Source organism: Callospermophilus lateralis, chromosome 2, assembly GCF_048772815.1.
Source record: "Callospermophilus lateralis isolate mCalLat2 chromosome 2, mCalLat2.hap1, whole genome shotgun sequence".
NCBI lineage: Eukaryota > Metazoa > Chordata > Mammalia > Rodentia > Sciuridae > Callospermophilus > Callospermophilus lateralis.
In genome coordinates this window covers 125874517-125887925 of record NC_135306.1, presented here as the reverse complement: position 1 = coordinate 125887925, position 13409 = coordinate 125874517, and the positions used below count along the sequence as shown (strand labels likewise).

The 13409-nt window shown below is 36.2% G+C and overlaps 1 protein-coding gene across 1 annotated transcript in view; it reads left to right on the top strand.

Annotated features, from left to right (window-relative positions):
* The window catches only part of Cntn5 (contactin 5), a 494625-nt gene that overhangs the window by 434057 nt on the left and 47159 nt on the right, over positions 1-13409 (top strand). The gene's annotated exons all lie outside the window — the stretch shown is intronic.

Genomic DNA, 13409 nt, shown 5'->3' with positions numbered 1-13409 from the left:
CTGTACTGATAGCTAGAGTGGGACAGGGCATCCTACAAAACTCTGAAGCTCAACATCCAGGCAGAGTGTGATAGAGTAAGTATAGGAACTCTACTTATTTTGAGGTCTTCTTCCTCTCTTTGTTTATCGTGGTAGGAAAATCACCCCCTCCCTCTCTATTGACAGTTGGGGTTGGAGAGAGAGACGCCACAGCACATCCATTTTTCTAAATTGACACTCTTCTTCCAAAATAGCATTTCTTGAGCTATAATCCTACTTATATGAGCTAAAGAAAGATAACAGGAAAGAATCAAAATATGGGTTACCTATTTCTAAGCAAGTCTGTATAATATTTCTAAGCAAGACTTGTATAACTTCTTATTACAATTTCTCTAGTTCTTCATTGTCCTGTAACTCCTAAAAAGATATTGCTGTTTTCACATATGTATCTTTATAGTTCTGGTTTATGATAGTTATTTAGAAAATTTTCTTGAGTTCAGAAGTTATGGAGGAGACAAAAAAATATTATTGTAATATATTCATGTACATCTATAATACAAAAAAATAGTTTTTAAGTGCAAAAAATACTATTTCAATATATATGATAGGACTAGATTAGCTTTCTCTAGGAGTATATAAATTGGCTTTGTAAATATATATAGTGGGGATTTGAAAGCCAAGGCAATTCTGACTTGGATTAAATTATTTATTGGAACCAACTAGAAAATACCAGTTGTTAGGCAGTGCTGTGTACAAAGAAAAGTCATAGGCTATGGAGTTTTTAAGGGTTGTTTTTCTAATCAGTTTCTAAGAAAATGTTACAATGACAATATATTCCACTGAAGTAATTGGGAAAATCTAAAAGCAAATACTATTAAATGAACATTATTGGCTCTCACAACCCAATGAGTAATTTAATTATATTGTATAAATGGTTCTCAGTAAGATGAAAAGAAGACAAAAATTATGGCAAGCAACAGACCTCTAAGACCAAATCTTGGTTATTGGGGAAAAGAGAAAATAACAGTATGGCTCATATAGCAGACAATATTTAAAAATCATAAAACCACTTTGGTCTAGGCAAGTCTGTTCAATAAAACACAATTAAGAAATATATCTTCAGTTTCAGATACAGTTTTCAAGCTAAGATGATAATTTTCACAAATGCCTTTTAGAAGGAAAACTGGTCATTATTAGGCAGGCGGGTCTTTGCTGCAAAGATCTCAAAGAAGAAACAGAGGATGAGAGGCAAAGCTATGGAAGACTTGAGCATGCAAGATGGTAGAGTAATGAAGGGCTGTCAGCTCAGGAAGGAATCTAGGACCCTCAGATTAGACTTTTCCTATCTTTCTGGTCCCTGAAGTGCTGCACATCAATTTCCAGTCCTGTGCTAAGTACTTGCCCTTCAATACCTCATTTGGTTTTCACATCAGTCTCTAAAACACTCTCATAAATCAGTTTATATCATCTATAGTGGTATAAACAGAATCAGACTTTTAAAAAAATTTTGCACAAGATTATCTAGTAAATAAGCAGTAGCGCTTGATTCTAACCTAGACCTTAACTTCCAAACTGATGTCCCCCAAATTGATGCCTCCCAAATTGTAATCGCCTCGCCACACCTCCTCCCTCCTTCTTGCCATTTCCTTCTTCTCTTTTTACTACTTTATCTACTCATTTGGAGATTACTCATTCCCTGCTTTTACTCCCTTGTAAACTCTTACAAATAGATAAGAGAATATGAGTTGAGCTAAACACCATAGCTTTACATCTGTATTCTTGACTATTGCTCCTTGTACCAAAGTTCAAAAATCATACAAATTCTACATTTCCTGAAATATATAACCATTTCTTCTACAAATTGAGAAGGGTATGTTTACTTAGATTTCCAAATTAAAACCAGCTGTGGGGCTTGGGATATAGCTCAGTTGGTACAGTGCTTGCCTTGCAGGCACAAGGCCCTGGGTTCAATCCCCAGCACCACATACATACATACATACACACACACATACATACATTAAGCCAGCTGTGCCAAAACTAAAATCATACGTCCCATGGTAACATCAAAATAGGGTTAACCACATATCCAAGAAAGACATCCTATTTTCAAGATCACACATGCATAGACTTATGCTGAATATTAGTGCCTGTTGGATGTCACCACTTTCTCTTTTGAGGATTTAAAATCAGCATACTACAGTGATGCGGCATCAATGTTTTGTAGCTACACTATTCACAAACAGTTAAGCTATGGAGCTATCTGAAACGTCCCTCAGCAAATGAATGGATAAAGAAACTGTGGTGTATATACACAATGGAATGCTATTCAGCCAAAAAGAAGAATGACTTTATGATATTTGCAGTAAATGGATGGATCTGAAGAGTATCTTAAGTTAAGTAAAATAAGCCAATCCCCCAAATAAAAGATCAAATGTTTTCCCTGATATGTGAAGCTAACCCACAATAAGGGGTGGAGGGGAAGAAGTTCAATAGAATAGATAAAGGAGAATGAAGGAAAGGGAGGGAGGATAGAAATAGGAAAGACAATGGAAAAAAATATATGAATACACTACAGTGTGTCCCACCACAAGACTGGGGCCCTGTTTATAATAAGACATTCCATACATTTATCAAAATGGACTTTACTGTCATGTATAACTAAAAAGAACCAATTAAAATTTTGAAAGAAGATTCTAATAAGTAGTATTTTTCAAAATCCAGGTATTATGATAAATAATTACAAAAATGTTTTAAGTAGGTACAATTATCTTCATGAGTGACAGGAATGAGAGTGGTACAACTAGGACCACACCCAGATCTTTCTCTCACAAGAACCTTTTTACTATTTGTATATACTCTTACCTATTCTATTCATAAGAACAAAAGCAAGATTTGAATTTGTTTAGGAAACACCATTGGTATTTTTTTGAAACTTTAAAAATTTCACTTTTTCTATAAAATTCAGCCTAAATGATAACTAATAGCAATATCCATGTGCCTTGTACTTTAATTCTGGTAGGGGAAAAAATGTTTAAATGTCCCTCTCCCCTACCACCTTTTTTTTTTAATTGGTTGTTCAAAACATTACAAAGCTATTGACATATCATATTTCATACATTAGATTCAAGTGGGTTATGAACTCCCATTTTTACCCCAATTACAGATTGCAGAATCACATCGGTTACACATCCACATTTTTACATGATGCCATATTCGTGACTGTTGTATTCTGCTATCTTTCCTATCCTCTATTATCCCCCCTCCCCTCCCCTCCCATCTTCTCTCTCTACCCCATCTACTACAATCCATTTCTCTCCTTGTTTTTTTCCCCATTCCCCTCACAACCTCTTGTATGTAATTTTGTATAACAATGAGGGTCTCCTTCAATTTCAATGCAATTTCCCTTTTCTCTCCCTTTCCCTCCCACCTCATGTCTCTGTTTAATGTTAATCTTTTTCTCATGCTCTTCCTCCCTGCTCTGTTCTTAGTTGCTCTCCTTATATCAAAGAAGACATTTGGCATTTGTTTTCTAGGGATTGTCTAGTTCACTTAGCATAATCTGCTCTAATGCCATCCATTTCCCTGCAAATTCCATGATTTTGTCATTTTTTAGTGCTACATAATACTCCATTGTGTATAAATGCCACATTTTTTTTTATCCATTTATCTATTGAAGGGCATCTGGGTTGGTTCCACAGTCTAGCTATTGTGAATTGTGCTGCTATGAACATCAATGTGGCAGTATCCTTGTAGTACGCTCTTTTAAGGTCTTCAGGGAATAGTCCAAGAAGGGCAATAGCTGGGTCAAATGGTGGTTCCATTCCCAGCTTTCCCAGGAATGTCCATACTGCTTTCCAAATTGGCCATACCAATTTGCAGTCCCACCAGCAATGTACAAGAGTACCCTTTTCCCCACATCCTTGCCAGCACTTGTTGTTTGACTTCAAAATGGCTGCCAATCTTACTGGAGTGAGATGGTATCTTAGGGTGGTTTTGATTTGCATTTCTCCGACTGCTAGAGATGGTGAGCATTTTTTCATGTACTTGTTGATTGATTGTATATCCTCCTCTGAGAAATGTCTGTTCAGGTCTTTGGCCCTTTTGTTAATTGGGTTATTTGTTTTCTTATTAATTTTTTTAGTTCTTTGTATACTCTGGATATTAGGGCTCTATCTGAAGTGTGAGGAGTAAAAATTTGTTCCCAGGATGTAGGCTCCCTATTTACCTCTCTTATTGTTTCTCTTGATGAGAAAAAACTTTTTAGTTTAAGTAAGTCCCATTAGTTGATTCTAGTTATTAACTTTTGTGCTATGGGTGTCCTATTAAAGAATTTGGAGCCCGCCCCAACAATATGTAGATCGGAGCCAACTTTTTCTTCTATCAGACACAGAGTCTCTGATTTTATATCAAGCTCTTTGTTCTATTTTGAGTTAACTGTTGTGCATGTCGAGAGAAAGGGATTCAGTTTCATTTTGTTGCATATGGATCTCCAGTTTTCCCAGCACCATTTGTTGAAGATGCTATCCTTCCTCCATTGCATGCTTTTAGCCCCTTTATCAAATATAAGAAAGTTGTAATTTTGTGGATTGGTCTCTGTGTCCTCTATTCTGTACCATTGGTCCACCCGCCTGTTTTGGTACCAGTACCATGCTGTTTTTGTTACTATTGCTCTGTAGTATAGTTCGAAATCTGGTATCGCTATACCGCCTGACTCACACTTCCTGCTTAGAATTGCTTTTGCTATTCTGGGTCTTTTGTTTTTCCATATGTGAATGGGGTGGTTGTCCTTATTTCCATTTTAGAAGATTTGTCGCTGATATACAGGAATGCCTTTGATTTATGTGTGTTGATTTTATATCCTGCCACTTTGCTGAATTCATTTATTAACTCTAGTAGTTTCTTTGTAGACCCTTTTGGGTCTGTTAGAGATAATATCATATCCTCCGCAAATAGTGATAATTTATGCTCTTCTTTTCCTATTTTTATGCCTTTAATTTCTTTCATCTGTCTAATTGCTCTGGCCAGTGTTTCGAGAACTATATTGAATAGAAGTGGTGATAGAGGGCATCCCTGTCTTGTTCCAGATTTTAGAGGGAACGCCTTCAGTTTTTCTCCATTCAGAATAATGCTACCTGAGGCTTAGCATATACAGCTTTAGGATGTTGAGGTAAGATCCTGGTATCCCTAGTTTTTCTAGTATTTTGAACATAAAGGGATGTTGTACTTTGTCGAATGCTTTTTCTGCATCTATTGAGATGATCATGTGGTTCTTTAAGTCTATTGATGTGGTGAATAACATTTATTGATTTCCATATATTGAACCAGCCTTGCATCCCAGGGATGAATCCTACTTGATCATGGTGCACTATTTTTTTGATATGCTTTTGAATTCGATTCACCAGGATTTTATTGAGGATTTTTGCATCTGTGTTCATTAGAGATATTGGTCTGTAGTTTTCTTTCTTTGAAGTGTCTTTGTCTGGTTTTGGGATCAGGGTGATGTTGGCCTCATAGAATGAATTTGGAAGATCTCCTTCTTTTTCTATTTCTTGAAATAACTTGAAAAGTATTGGTATTAATTCTTCTTTGAAGGTTTTGTAAAACTCCGCTGTGTATCCATCCGGTCCAGGGCTTTTCTTGGTTTGTAGTCTTTTGATGGCTTCTTCTATTTCCTCCTTTGTTATTGGTCTATTTAAATTGTGTGTATCTTCCTGACTCAATCTGGGCAAATCATATGACTTAAGAAATTTATCGATATCTTCACTATCTTCTATTTTATTGGAACATAGGGTTTCAAAATAATTTCTAATTATCTTCTGTATTTCTGAAGTGTCTGTTGTGATATTGCCCTTTTCATCCCATATGTTGGTAATTTGAGTTCTCTCTCTTCTTCTCTTTGTTAGCATGGTTAAGGGTCTGTCGATCTTATTTATTTTTTCGAAGAACCAACTTTTAGTTTTATCAATTTTTTCAATGTTTTTTTTTTTGTTTCAATTTCGTTGATTTCCACTCTGATTTTAATTATTTCTTGCCTTCTACTACATTTGCTGTTGTTTTGCTGTTCCTTTTCTAGGATTTTGAGATGAAGTGTGAGTTCATTTATTTGTTTTTTTTTTTTTTAATTGAGGAATGAAATTCAGGCAATGAATTTCCCTCTTAAAATTGCTTTCATTGTGTCCCATAGATTCCGATATGTTGTGTCTGTATTTTCATTTATCTCTAAGAATTTTTTGATTTCTCCTTTATGTCTTCTGTAACCCATTGATCATTCAGAAACATATTGTTCATTTTCCAGGTGATGCAGGATTTTTCCTTCCTTCTTTTATCATTGATTTCCAGTTTCATTCCATTATGATCAGATAAGATGCATGGTATTATCTCCACACCTTTATATTTACTAAGAGTTGCCCTATGGCATAATATATGGTCTATCTTTGAGAAGGATCCATGTGCTGCTGAGAAGAATGTGTATCCACTTGATGATGGTTGATATATTCTATATATGTCGGTTAAGTCTATGTTATTAATTGTGTTGTTGAGTTCTATAGTTTCTTTATTCAGTTTTTGTCTGGTGGATCTGTCCAATGGAGAGAGCGGTGTGTTGATGTCACCGATAATTATTGTGTTGTGGTCTATTTGACTCTTGAACTTGAGGAGAGTTTGTTTTATGAACGTTATAGCACCATTGTTTGGTGCATACATATTGATAATTGTTATGTCTTGTTGGTGGATGTTTCCTTTTAACAGTATATAGTGGCCTTCTTTATCCTTTTAGATTAACTTAGGTTTGAAGTTGATTTTATTCGATATGAGTATGGCCACTCCTGCTTGCTTCCGAGGACCATGTGAGTGGTATGATTTTTCCTAGCCTTTCACTTTCAACCTGTGTATGTCTTTTCCTATCATATGAGTCTCCTGAAGGCAGCATATTGTTGGATTTGTTTTTTTTAATCCAGGTTACTAGCCTTTGTCTCTTGATTCGTGAATTTAAGCCATCAACCTTTAAGGTTACTATTGATATATTGTTTGTACTTCCAGTCATGCTTATTTATTTATTTATTTTATTATGGCTTGTTTTTCCTTTTTGGTTATATTTTTTTTCTTCCCTTTACTGAGTTACCTCCCAATGTTAGTTTTGGGTGCTGTTTTTCAATTCCTCTTCTTGTAGTGTTTTGCTCAAAATGCCTTGCAGTGCTGGTTTTCTGGCTGTGAATTCTTTTAACTTTTGTTTATCGTGAAATATTTTGATTTCATTGTCAAATATGAAGCTTAATTTTGCTGGATACAGTATTCTTGGTTGGAATCCATTATTTTTCAGCATTTGAAATACGTTGTTCCAGGATCTTCTCGCTTTCAACATCTGTGATGAAAAATCAGCCGTTAACCTAATTGTTTTATCCCTGAATGTAATCTGCCTTCTTTCTCTCGTAGCTTTTAATATTCTCTCCTTGTTCTATATGTTAGATATCTTCATAATTATGTGTCTTGGAGTTGGTCTATTACGGTTTTGTATGTTTGGGGTCCTGTAGGCTTCCAGGATTTGGCAATCCATTCCATCTTTCATATCTGGGAAGTTTTCTAGGATTATTTCATTCAATAGATTGTTCATTCCTTTGGTTTGAACCTCTATACCTTCTTCTATCCTGATGACTCTCAACTTTGGTTTTTTATGACATCCCATATCTCTTGGATAGATTGCTGGTGATTTCTTAGCATCATTTCTTTGTTGACTATATTCTTTTCAAGTTGATACACTTTGTCTTCATTATCTGATGTTCTGACTTCTATTTGGTCTAGTCTATTTGTAATATTCTCGTTTGAGTTTTTAATTTGGTTTATGGTTTCCTGCATTTCTAGGATTACTGTTTGATTTTTTTTTTAAATCTCTATCTCCTGGTAGAGCTCGTTCTTTGCCATTTGAATTTGCCTATTTAATTCATTTTCATTGTTTACTTTCATTGTTTGGACTTGCTATCTAATGTCTTCTCTAAGATTCCATTCCATCTGAGTTAGGTATGCCTTGAGTTCTTTCTCTGTCCATTTTTCTGAAGACTCTAGGTTCTCCTGTGAATTTAAGTTGTCCTGCATTGTTTGTAATCCTTTTTTCCCTTGTTTTTTCATGGTGCTCACGTTGTTTTCCAACTCCGTTTGACTGCTGTGTTTCTTTTTTCTTCTTTAAATTTGTTTTGGTTTTTATAGTTCCAATATCTCTCCTTTGTGTTGGGAGACAATGTTTAGAGATGTTGGATTTAATTGTGAATTAAGGTAAATTCATTAGTTTCATTAGAGGCCTACAGAATTTGATGGCATGTATAGAATCAAGGTTTGAACTTAGGATTTTATGTTGAGGTCGGGCGCTTTGATGGTATGGAGGTTAGTATATGTTAGCTTCTTTGGGGGGTTGCTCAAATGCAGGTGGATATTAACAAGAGAATAGACAGGAGTACTTGGGGGTAGTTAAGGGCTTAGGCGGACTATGGACCGATTTGTAGTATTCATCTATTTGCATTTAGTAAGTTGTACATAATATGGGTGGTCATGCTTAAGAGGAAAGATGGGAAAAAGGTAACAAAGCAAAGCAAGAAAGAGGGAGAGAGGAAAGAAAGTGAAAAGAATAGAAAAGAAAAGGAAATGATAATAAAAAAATGATAATAATATGCAGTAAAATAAAAGTTACATTTAAAAAAATAATAGTATAATTGTAGAAAAGAAAAAAAATAAAATTAAAAAATTAAAAAAAAATTAAAAGAAAAAAGGAGCACTGTTAGGCTTCTATTTTCTTCGCTTCCAGTAGGTGGTGCTGTGCCTTCCGGGCCAAGATTTTGCCCTCTGGCTGTAGGAAACAATCTGTGTGAGGTCGCTCCCTCCTCCCCCTCCTGGTGTCTCTCAAAACCTGTTAGCTTAGGTTTATTCCTGGTTTCTAGTCCCCTGGCTTCTCCTGTCACCCAGGCCTTTCCCAGTGTGATACCTCTCAGCAGTTCAAACTACACTCTGTGCCTGCAGTTTCCTGGACATGGAGCATGGCTTTTGGGAACCGGCACCTTATTGTTTTGATTCCCTCCACTAGCCCCTCCCTTAGAGCTGTCGAAACAGGTTTTGTTCCCACCGCTGGTGGGAGGGAGGAGTTGGGGGTCAGATGCCTTTACCTTTCCCCCACGCCTCTACTCAAGCTCACTCTGTTAATCACGCCCCCAGAAAGCCGGGGAGAGATTTTATGTGACTTCCCGCTGTAAAGGAGGTGGACTAAATGTCACAGACCTGTTCTATTGCTGAATGAGCTGCGATCAGTCGAAAACTGGCGATGGTGATGTCAGCTCTCCAAGATGGTGGCCGCTGGCTTCCTCGGTGGTCTGACCGGTGTGGAGGACAGAACCGGACCGCTTCCTTTCCCGTCTCAAACCCAGAATTCAGCACTGAGCACAGTGAGGGCACAGCCAGCAGGAGCCCACAGAATCAGCAACGCCATTTCTATGCGTTGCTAGTTCGCCGTTTCTATGGACGCTGTTTCCCTGCGCACCCCGCAGTCTCTAGCAGCGGGGCAAGCTGCTGAACAAGCAACTTGAATCTCCGGGTGGACAAATCTCTCGCAGTTGAGCCCCAGTAACCAATCCTCCGGCGATGGAAATCCTTTCTCTAGGTTTTAGTGCACCCCAATTTTGCTGGAGATTCCTAACAAGATAGCTTTTGTCCGTTCTAACTCGTCATTCACCCACGCAGTGACGCGGTGCATGGGGATGATGCATTCCATTTGCCTCCATCTTTCTGTCTCCCCTCCCACCTTTACTGTATAAACAACCTCCCTCCTGTCTTTCCATTCTCCTGTACCTTCTTTCCAAACTAGTCAATAACCACTGAGCTCCTAAATTACACATAACTTCTCACAGTCTCTGATAAAGCTTATTATGTAATAAATCATTTAAACACTTGCAGTAAGAAAACTAGAAATTTTTCACAATGGGGGAAAAAGATGGGTAAATGATTTCATCTTGTTTTGCTTAGTTATTAAGTCACGTTGATAGTGTGGCTCACTTTGTTCTAACTGTTGTACTTACAAAAATATTTAAACATGCTTAAACTGAGGTGGTATAATACATTTTGGTTATTCTGAGTATTTACAAGAATGTTTTCAAAGTTAAAGATGAAAAGAGTCAATAGTCTATAGTTCAACGTGCCAGATAAGACCTCAAACATTTAAGCCTTTGTAGCTTGTGGGCAAAGTATCAATTATATTATCCATTCATGGAGGATCACTGCCCAAAAATAAATTCAGAAGAATCAGGGCTTAACCTGCTAACCATGCATGTAAACTTGATTGTCTACGCTAACATGTTCATGACATTATCAGTGGCTGAGGGAAAAATGACCTCACTGCTTAAATATAAATCAGGTTCTTATTAATTCCACTGAAACTATTAGTTTTTTAACAAAATATATATTTCTCTGTACTCAATGAAAGCATTTACTAGATGTTTCATTGCATTAATTTTATGCTTCTAACAAGAATTATAGGACTATTACACCAGAAGGGCTCTGAAAGATTAAGTCAAATTCCTTCATATCATAAGTAATGCTGTTTTATAAATAAAGGGATATAATTAAAATCAGTAGACACCATAGAATTTACTGCAGAGATTATAACTATATACCACCAACTTGAAAAGGAAATGAATGAGCCTGGGCTTCAGTGATCATCTGCACATAATTAGGAAATTTAAGCCAATTAGAATTAGACTGCCCAAACAGTATGATCCTTACAACAAAATATAATGCCTGAGTTGTAGTTATTAAAGCCTTATATTTTCTAATAGTACTTCCCAGTATATCTAATAATAAGCTTTTTAAGTTTAGGAGCAGTTGGTGTTTTTTCACAAATATTATTAAAACATAGTAAGCCATAATGCCTCTTGCTGTATCACTTAGGTTTATTAAAATTGGAGATAGGAACTAACATCCTCCTTATGTCACTCTAACACTAACTATGGGCTATCTTGTCTTAAAAAGAAATTAGTATGCCATATGTGGTGTAATCTCAGAGACCCAGGAGGTGAGGCAGGAAGATCACAAGTTCAAGGCCAGCCTCAGCAACATTAGGAGACTCTGTCTCAAATAAAAAGGACTAGTGATATAGCTCATAACTCAGTGTTCAAGCACCCTTAGGTTTAATCCCCACTACCAAAAATAAATAAATAAAAAGAAGTTAGCAGCTTGATTTTGAATACAAGAAATTCTATGCACTTGGGGTTGTTTTTGTCTTGTTTAGTTGTTTGGTTTTTTACAGATAATTCAACTGGGAAATTACCCAAATAGAAATTAATCAAATCAGAGAAAGCTTTGTTTTCTTGTCTTCTCAAAGTGAAAGTTTCTACAAAACATTCACCAGTTTTTTTACTCAGAAAATTAAAACTTTTAAACAATTTAAATAAGCTTTCTAAAACATAAAAGCATTAATAGACTGTAGAACAATACACTAAAGTTTCAGAAGTTTTGATTTCAAATACTTTCTCCCACGGCATTCTCCTCCAGTCTTACAATGGGCTCCAGGGATCCCACCAGGGATCCCACAGCCTACTCCACAACTCCCATCCAGAGTCTCTGAGCAGCCTCTTCTTAGGTGATGTCAGAGAACTAAACAAAATTGAACAGGGTCTTCAGTGCATAGTCTTTCCATAGAAATCCAAACTTTTAGGGATTGTGTCCCGAGAGCCCTAAATTTAGGAAATAAATGCAGTCCAGTGTAACAGAAAAGGAACTTGACCTGATAGATCTTATGCATAATATTATTCAAATGTAAGTTGTGAGATAAATGTGAAGTGCATGTTTGTTTTTTCCTAAACAAATGGTACAAAGACAAGCCATGATGATTTGATATCAATAAATTACTCTATCTCTACTATTCATTTGGTTGAGCAGCAATGGATGGTCAGAATATTCAAAACTCAGATTAGCCACTGAGGGGAATTATATGACACCTTGTTTTCTTTCTTTTTACACAGTTAAAACCAGCTCACTTCTCATGTGCTGTATTACCCATATCATAAGCCCGAAAATAAACTTACAATTAGTACACTATGTTACAGTGGCTTTTCAGACATGGTCTCTAGGCATACTGACATATCACAGATTGCTACTCATGTCCATTAACTATGACTGTTAATTTAAAAACCCATGTTCATAAATCATTTGCTTGATATACATATGAATTAAGACATATTCAGAGTGTTTTCTGCAATACCACCATTTTTTTCCCAGTTGAACACCATACAATTTCTTGTATGAGAATAAAGGTTATCTAACCCCATGTAATTCTTAGGGAACCCATGAAAGTGAACTCCATGGGCAAAAAATCTTTAGTATGCATGTAACTGTGAAAGAAAAAATAAAAAAGACTAGTAACTACTGCTATATATACTCTACTGCTATTTCATGCTGTATTGGTGGCTTCTTCATGTGGTTTGACTGGAAAAGAATCATATTTATGCAGAAACATGCCCAAAGATACTGAAATTTGGACCCTGAAAAATAAAGCTTATTTATTTCAGTGGAGCCAATTATATATTAACAGGCTTTTTTTCTCTCACCTCCCTGGCCCAAGTAGAATTTTTATTTTTCCTTTCTAGTACTATATAAATTCTCCCTTCAGTTTTTTTCTAGCATATAAAATGCTGCGTGAATATCTAGCAGTAATTAATAGCCTGTCATCCAAGTAGGTAATATATGGGAGTGAATTCATTGTTTATGAGTATATCAATATCATTTTAAAACTATATGCTGGGATAGAAAGGCAACGGTGAAGTGTAAAATTGCTAATGCAGGCTCATAGCCTGGAAAATGATTTCTTTTAATAGTTTTCTTCATTTAACAGTTCTTCATTTGACAATGTTCCCATTCAACTGCAGATTTTGTGGTTTGGTACAGTGAAGAAGAAATTTATTCCTTTGACACATTTATTCTTTTAATAGTTATTCATTTGAAAAAGTTTCACTGAGGGCCTATATATTTTGCAGTTTGTAGAGAAATTGATTCTTGACAGGTTTTCTTTAAATGTGCATTGAAATAGATTCTCCTTCTGTGGCATTGTTGCTAAGATTTCTTTAAATTGGGTCTTCCTGGGGGGTTCTGGTAATACAGTAATGTTGGTGTCAGCCTGTGGGTTTTCCAGGGATTCTGTAAGCTCTAGATGACAGAAAAGGGTCACACTACTGGCAAAGAGGAGAAAGGCAAGCAATTTAAAGGATGGAGCTTATCTAAGCATTAGTAGGTGTCTTTAGCTTTCGTGTTCATTATAATTTGAACATCACTGACAGATCATTTACAACAAGACTAGTTTGGGGATGGAGTATGTGGCCATGAAATATAGTTATCAAATTGTCCTCAAGGAGCTGGGGGTGTTGCTCAGCACTAGTGCTTGCCTAGCACGAGTGAGGTGCTGG